The sequence below is a fragment of the Humulus lupulus genome, chromosome 7, assembly GCF_963169125.1.
Source record: "Humulus lupulus chromosome 7, drHumLupu1.1, whole genome shotgun sequence".
Taxonomy (NCBI): domain Eukaryota; kingdom Viridiplantae; phylum Streptophyta; class Magnoliopsida; order Rosales; family Cannabaceae; genus Humulus; species Humulus lupulus.
Window position 1 is genome coordinate 46779119 of NC_084799.1, and position 9272 is coordinate 46788390.

Genomic DNA, 9272 nt, shown 5'->3' on the forward strand with positions numbered 1-9272 from the left:
TTAGAATTAAGAAACTTGGAAATAATGTAACTTTGAGAAAAATGATTTTGTAAAATTAAACACTAAATTAAAAAAGAATTTTAATCAAAAAGAGAAAATGGAAGGCACAAGTTTCATTCATGAAAATACATTTTTTTTAATAAAGTTGATTTATTCTACACAACTATAATCCTACACAATTAATTATAGTTGAAAAATATATATAATAAAACTTAATTAAATTTACACTAAATTCTAAATTTGAAATCTACCATATTATATACCTTAGAGCGACAAAATATCAATGACAGAATACAGTAAAAATCATATAATATAAAAAAAATCCTAAATTAAATCATTAGCCTAAATTACATAAGAAAAACATGACTAAACTTAAGTAAAATACACCAATAAATTTAGAAGAAAAATTAGAAGAAAATAAATTTAATTGAAACAAATATGGAAATGAAGAACATAGAGAATCAATTTATTAGAAAAATAATGTTGAATATAAATTCCATAAGAAAATTTAGCCTAAAATAGGCATTGCATTCACTAAAAAATATAAAAGAAATAAAAGAGAGACAAAATGACAGTTTATTTTTCTCCTCTCAAAATCTGATATTTTGAACTAGCTTTTTGCTCCTATTTATAGAGAAAATTTTCTCCCAAAACCAGTAAAAATGTGTAATAGAAAATGGGAAAAATGGCTTCAATTCTGATGCAACATGAGACAAGTGGGACATGCGTCACACTCTGATTTGTGGCTTTATTCAAATTGGCCATGTGTTGCTTTGTGAGAAGAGCTCGACAAGGAGTGGGGTAGGCGATTTGGACACTTGGTGTGTGCTGAGCGGCTCGGCAAGGAAGATGGCATGAGTTCGAGGTAGTTGGGGAGACAAGTCCGACACGTGTCGGGCTCTGGAGGTTTCGTGAGGGGAGAGTGTCGGAAAACACATATACACGATCTTGCTTATTATCATGTGATTTCTAATTTAATCAAGCATAGATAGAAATCCTAGAACATGCATTTATTGAAATTAAACTATAAACACAGAGATAAAGTAAATTACTTACTTATGTGCAGTGAAATTAATGAGACTCCACCCCTTCATCGGCTAGGAATTGCCAAGAACTGAAACACGAACGCAACCACAATCTTCCTCGCCAATCTTTGATCAAGCCTAACTAGTGTGGGAAATTTTCTCAACACATGATATAGAGATCTAGAAAAGAAGAAGAGAGAGTGGTTAGAAGTGTGTAATTCTAGGATTAATAATGACTGAGCACCTACAAAAAACTTGTCTCCTAAAAACCCTAGTTATAACATTCTATTTATAGACACATCCATGGACATATTTTCTTAATTAAAAAATAAAATGTAAATAAAACCCTATCATGGATGATCCACACTATTGTGGTTGGGCTCATGATGTGTGTCTTAAATTTAAAGTCCAATGGACTCAAATTCAAGACCATTTTATTTATACATTTTATAATTAAATAATTAGGATAATTCTCATATAGAAGCTCCACTTTAAGCCCTATCGGTGGGGCTCTTAGTGTTCTCGACCCGTGAACAATTTTCTGCGCGATTTTTTTTTATGACTGTGTATATTGTAGCTATTTAGAGCATCTTGCAAATTTTCAGAAAATTCTGAATAGTTTACAGTACCGAAAACTAAGTTCAAACATATTGTTGCACGTGTGACTAATTTTTTTTATGCGCGTGGAAAACAACATGTTTGAACCTAATTTTCAGATTGTAAATTATTTGGAATTTTCTGAAAATTTGCAGGATGCTCTAAACAACTACAATATACACGGTCATAAAAAAAATCGCGCCGAAAACTGTTCACGGGTCGAGAACACTGAAGAGCCCCACTGGTAGGGCTTAAAGTGAAGCCCCTATAAAAGAATTGTCCTAAATAATTATATCCTTATTCAAACTAACTATTTATAATTTGAAACTTGATTTAATATTATTTATTATTATTGAAACTAATTTTTCATTATTAATAAATATTGTCCGTGTTTTTATCACTAGACACGTGACAATTAGGAGTAATTAACGACAAGGCAAGACATGATGTCCTCGAGGTGTGGATGTCTCTAGGTGAGGCCACGCCTCGAGGACCATTTTAGAGGTCCTCGCGCCTTCTTCAGTCAGCTGTCCTCCAAGTCTAGGATTCACTCCTCAGGATCTAGAAGAGTTTCCAGATGTCAGTCACTGCGGGTATGAGCCACCAAAAGATCATGTGACAACCTTTTGAAGAGCCTTGAGTAGTGGTGTCAAGTCGTACACTTGAAAATTGACATTTCCCACTACGCCACCTGACATAAAGAAACGTGCATCCGCACCCTAATACTGTCAGATAAATGTTCCTCATAAAGCTGGTAAACAACTTTCTGCAATGGGCCCCATGCAATCTGCCTGGACCATAGTCTCTGTTTAGTGCAACCTTTTTTTTTTGTATTAATTCAGCATTAGTACCCCGATAATTGGGGGGGGGGGATTTGTATTAATAATACATGATTGACATTACTAACCCCAGCCTCAATAAATAGGGCTGGGGTATCTCCTTGTAAAGGGTCCGGATTTGAGAGAGAGAAACTCTGTAACTCAGTGCAATATATACGCTTCCTGAGAACCACCATTGAAACTTACTCAAACAAGCTTCAATCTCACTAAATACCAGAGACTTGTGGACTAGGACTCTTTTATAGTCTGAACCATGTAAAATCCTTGTGTTCTTTTCCAGTATTTTCTTTAAACACTCAGATTATGTTGATAGCGAAAAAGACAGTCAACAATAAATATGCCCAATATTTTACAATAATTCTCTTCTTTTCTCTAATTCATAATTCATGTAAATATCACAAAATTCATATAGTCAATTCGATATTCTAAATTGATAATTAAAGGGAATATACTCATTTGGTACCCTGTGTTTTTGCAAAGTATCATTTCGGTACCCTCTGTTTTCAATAATGCTCATATGGTACCTTGTATTTTAAAATCGTACATGTTTGGTACCCTAAACTCAGATTTGATAGATAAAATTTTGTCAATATGATCAAACTGTCATCAGTTATATGTAATTATGTAATTAAATTTTAATTTGTAACTTACATAATTGACAGCAGTTTGATTAAATTGACAAAATTTTATCTATTAAATCTGAGTTTAGGGTACCAAATATGTACGATTTTAAAACACAGGGTACCATATGAGCATTATTGAAAACAGAGGGTACCAAAATGATACTTTGCAAAAACATAGGGTACCAAATGAGTATATTCCCATAATTAAATCAATTATTTGAGACATTTAGACTTGATTTAATCAAAGACGACGTGGGGACCGTGGATCTATGAATACAAGTTACAATTATTTCTTGTGAGTTTATTTAATCTTAGGACTAATTTTTTTGAACATGTAATTACAATTATAATTCATTATGACCTATTCTATATAATTGTAACTAGTAACACATGTTAAGGATTTTATAGACGTTTGTATTAAATAAATAATCATGCAATACACATGAGCAATGCATTGATAAACAAAATGATTTTGTATTCTTTATTGATAATAAAATGTGTTACATAAGAAATATGGTTTTACAAGGGCATAAAACCCAACAAACTCCCACTTGCACTTTGAAAACAAATGACACGTGTCTCTTAAACCTATTCTCCCTACATGCTTCACAAATGTGCTATCTACCAATGTCTTTATAAAAGGATCCGCCAGATTGTCTTCTGATGCTATCTTCATTACCTTTACATCGCCTCTTGCCACATATTCTCGGATGATGTGGTACTTCCTCCCTATATGCTTACCCCTCTTGTGGCTCTGAGGTTCTTTCGAATTGGCTATCGCCCCATTATTGTCATAATAAAAAATGAGGGGCTTATCCATGTCTGGAATAACACCAAGAACAGTATAGAACTTCCTCAACCAGACTATTTCCTTAGCTGCTTCAGACGCAGCTATGTACTCAGCCTCCATGGTAGAATATGTAATCGCAAATTACTTAACGCTTCTCCATGTTACAACTCCACCCCAAGAGTAAACACCATTCCAAAAGTAGACTTCTTGTCATTGACATCAGTCTGAAAAATGAAATCGGTGTAGCCTAACGGGTTCAAAGATCCACCCGAATAGACTAGCATATAGTCTCTAGCTCATCGAAGATAATCATAATGTGTTTGACTGCTACCTAATGTTCCTTTCCAGTGTTTAACTAGTACCTTCTCATAACTCCCACTTCATGGAAGATGTCTGGTCTAGTGCACAACATTGCATACATTAGACTTCCATTTGCAGATGCATAAGGAATTCGTCTCATCTCATCTTTTACTTCAGGAGTCTGTGGAGATTGCTTCTTTGAAAGATGAATTCCATGTCAGGATGGCAAACGTCCTTTCATGGAATTTGTCATAGAGAGACACTCAAGCACCTTTTCTACATAGGCTGCTTAAGATAGAGCTAAGAGTGTGTTCTTTTTATCTTGAATGATCTGGATACCAATAACATAACTCTCTTCACCCAAATCCTTCATCTGGAAATGAGTTCCCAGCTAGTTCTATATGTCTGACAATTTCTTGACATTATTTCCCATGAGCAAGATATCATCTATGTAAATGATTAAGAATACCATAATGTCATTTGCCTTTAGTGTTGGTATAAAATGATCAAATCAAAGGTACGCAGCAGAATATATAGATCAATTTTAATAAATATTATTACCAGCCATGATCATATACATATATAAATATTAAATAACATACAAAACATATCATGGATTACCTCTTGTAGTCTATCAAGTGTCCTTGAATCTTTTTGTCTAAAATTAATGATCTTCCAATCCAGCAATCTGAAAGCTCACACCTTGATCTTGCGGACCAATCCTCAAACACACAAGGACGTGTGTGGGCATGTAGGATTCAAAATGTTAATTTATGTGACTCTCTAGATGTACTCAACACATGAGATCTATAGAGGTTTGACAGAGATAAGGTTTATAATAGTTTTCAGGTTTTGAGAAAACTATCGCTTTAGAGAGAGAGAGTTTATATTTTTATTCTAAAAAAATAATAATAAAGCTTATCTTGATAGTCACGTACTATCAGTCTTATATAAAGATATTTAATCTAATTAAATAATCTTTATTTTATAAAAAATATAATTAAAATTAAAATTGATCAGATATTTACATTTAATTATTTATTTAAATCATATTAAAAAGAATAATTAAATAACTGATTAAACAAAATTATTTAAAATTCAAAATTCAAATCTCAGGGATAAAAATCACTGATTTAGGCACTACACACTGTGCAGCAACCTGATCAGGGTTTCCTTGATTTTATCATTTGTTTGTTTAATCAATCTTTAAGGCAATATATTTATCTCAACATAAATATAAGTTAATTCAAAATTAACTTTATTTTAAAATATCAGTTTTAAATTAAATAAATACATATCATAATGCAAATAAGATATTTATTATTCTCTCTCTTCATATTAATCCAAACAAGTTTAATATTAATTTTAACCTATAGTTTTTCAAAATAAAAAATATATAGTTAAATAATTAATTAATTCACAATTAATCAATTACCCATTGTTGACCCTTGATTTGGTCAACTGACACAGAGTCAAAACGCTTGATGTGGATAGATGTGTTGGGATGAATATAATGACAAAAACAATAAAAGACACAAGAAATTATAGTGGCTCGACTCCAAGATCTGGTAATGACCTATGTCCACTTAAGCTATTATTGATATGAGATCTCAAAGGGGTGATCAAAGAACTAGGGTTCTCCGAGTTTCACAAACCTGAGAGAGATAAACAGTACAATCGTAATACAATAGCCTTAATTCTCTCGTAAGTATGTAATTTTAATTAAGCAAAAGCCAAAAGTCCCCTCCTTGAGTTATTTCTCTCTATTTATAAGCTCAAGGAGGATTACATGAATCAGTTACAGATATTCTCTCCTAAATAATCGGATACTCAGGAAATCATGGGAGATAATCTCGGATATGATCATAACTGCATAAGATTTTCTCCAATATATCGAGTATATGACCAAGCTGGTTGTATATAAAGTTCAAGCGTTGCGCCATGGAAATCTCTCTGGTCGATGGTCGAACAGGACTTCGGCCAGATGTCAGCCATGTGTTGAAAACGCCTGCCACGTCACCCATACCTGTTTATTGGATAACATTTGCCCCCCAAGTTTGTTTAGTGCGACCAACAATAAATAAAATTTAGGAAAACAACTGTTCATATGCCCCACGAAATCTGTCAGAGCCCTCGTGCGTTTTTGAAAACCGGGACCTAATTATGTCTAATAAAGCCTTTTTAGTTTTCAAGAAACCATTTTGACGGCTTATACACTCCCCCACGCTTCGAAAAAGGGAAAGTCATGATTGCCACTTTTTGTTACACTTTAGCCTCTATAAGTAATCTCCTCATCTCCCTTATAATCTTTTACTCACCATTTTTTGCCAAGAACTCTCAAGAGCTTTGTTCCGGAGCCCAGAATTTCGAAAATTTCAGACGTCCTGCCGAGGATCTTTCAAACTCAAAGCTTTCATTTTTCTGAATCTCCAACCTTTGCTCAGGTAATTGCTTAGTCTTTTAAACTCTTTGTGATGCCATGCATGCTGCTACTGTGCTCTGAGATTTCTTGCGTTCTTGAGTAGAAATTTGTGAGGATTTTGTATAAACTGTTTGATGCTTGATAGGGTAGTGTATTTCTGCTTTATATAAGTTAGGAGTTAGTTTGATAGTAAGGATCATAGATTTAGGGCGTAAAATCGACGAAAAATTTCAATTTTTAGGCTAGTTGAAAAACTGGGTTTTTCCCGCCCCTTAGGAGTTGAAAAAGCTTCTTTTCAGAAAACATTTTACTTTCGTTTTTGATCCGTTTTTCAAACTGCTAGCACAAAACTTAGTGTTCGGTTAGAATGCTGTTGGTCGATAGACGCGAGCAACGTTATCCCAACTTCCCACATAAATTCCCAGGCCTGTGCGTCTTATCTCCTCCTTTGTCTGTTTGCAGTTCATATGCAAGACCCTTGGGGAGGAGAAAGACCCATTGAAGAAGACCTCCTAGCTTAGCTGCTCGAAGGTGAAGAACATCCTTCTACTTTGATACCAGACATTCCTTTCTCTCGCCTTAACCCAAATACTTCTTCAGTTCCAACCCAAAAAATGGCTCGTACCAAAACTAAAGCTCGAAAAAGAAAAACTCCCATCTCCTCCTGTCAACCTACTGCTGACGCCCCCTCGACTAATGGTCGAGGCAAAAATATTCATGATGCCAATGTGCAAAGGCATGCCTGTCCTCAACATGCTACTCAGCCGGATGTCAAGTGGCATGTTGTCCCTAAGAGTAGAGTGACGATCAGGATGATCTCCAACTACTTAAATAAATACAAACTTAAAGGGGTGACCTTGGTCAAACCTTCCCTCGACCAAAGGGCTAACCTGCCTGGCAGGGCTTACAGCACCTGGTCGTAGTTTCACATTGAGGCAGGTGCCACTTTGCCTCTTCATTCATTCTTTCAGGGGGTGGCCAACTACTTCGGAGTTGCCCCCTTCCAAATCACCCCGAACGGTTATAGAATGCTCGCTGCACTCTATATCCTGTATAGCCAGAAAAATTGGCCCGCCTCGTCGCCACATGAGGTCAACTTCCTATTTGACCTTAAATCTAACCCCAACCAAGAAGGCACGGGGTTTTTCCATCTTTGCCATCAGGAAACCGGGCGTACTTTCCTGACTGACACTACCCATATCTCCAATGTGGGGAGGTACCACCAGGAGTATTTCCTTACACCTGACCTGGTCGCAAACAACTTGGCTTTCACCCGAGGAGGTAAAAACTCTCATGCCGCTAGCTTTTTCTCTTGGTGTTTTTCTGCCACAATGTCTTGAATTTTCAAATGTGTTTCAGGCCCATGGTTGCGACCAATCCCAACACCAGGGATGGAGTCAAGGGCGGAATTTTTAGCCAGCATGCCGAATGCTGCTAAGAGTGTCAAAAATTTAGTTACGGAGGCTAACCTTAGGTTGGCTGGCCTCTGGAATCCCCAACCAGTGACGAGTGGACCTTCGGCGAGAGACGCCTTCGCCGAAGTGGCACCCGAGCAGCAGCCCCAACCGTCTCCTTCGCGGAGGAGAACAACTGGGGTTACAATCAGGGAACCTGCCGCCACTCACCGAACGGAGAGGCCCTTGGCTCCTAAGGGAAAAGGAAAACAAAAGGCTGCCGAGCCTACCGAACTATCTGACGACTCGTTGGATGATAACGGTATATTAATCTCGCTTTTAAACCATTTTCCAATTCCCTGTCATCTATTTGATGGGGACGAAAAATTTAAGAATGCTCCCTCCTTAAATTCAGATTTCTTCCAGGCAGTAGGTAGTTCAGTAAATAATGTAGAGACCAATAGTTGCAGTGCGGGTACTTTACTTGTAATCCTTTTTCTTTCATTCTTTTACCCTGCGCGACTATTTAGTCTTACTGTTCGCGTTGTTTTGTTTTGTGCAGATATGGACTCCGATGATGTCTTTGAGCATTACAAGGCTGCTGCTACTTCTTCTGGCCAGAAGAAAGATAACAAGAGGGCTCGGTGGGAGAGCAACAAGACTCCCTCAAAGAAGGCTCGAATTGACGATCCTTCAATTGCTACCCCCTCGAAGGAGAACTCTCCACCTCCACCACCCTCCGAGCAGCCGACCAACATCCTACTCCTAAGGCTCCTAGTAGGGAGGCACTGAACACCCAGCCCGAAGGCTCCCTGCCCAGCCTCGTGGTTAGCTCTGCTAGGGAGAGGATATACAAACTCTCTAAGCATAAACATAGCCAGGCAGCCATTACTGACACCGCCTCTATGGAGGCCGATCAAGTCCTCAATAGAGGGCTGGATGAGATAGTTAGCGTAAGTCAATTCCTGCTGCTATAACATTTATCTTTGATTTCCCTTCTTTACTTCATACATCCTTTTTTATTTGTTTTCAGGGGCTGCTGACTTTAATTGCTGGCTGGCGCCGTACTGGGGCGCTGGTGTCTCGGGGAAGAAACTTTGACTCCAGGCTTGCCGAGACTAAGCAGGCACTCGAGGTTGCAAACATCGAGCTTGCTAAACAGAATGGTGAGCTGCTCGAGGAGAAGATGGAGCTGTCCAGGCAGAAAGAGAAACTGCTCGAGGACAAAGCTAATCTGACTCAGGAGCTGCTGGCTACCCGGGACACCTTGAAGAAAGCCAAT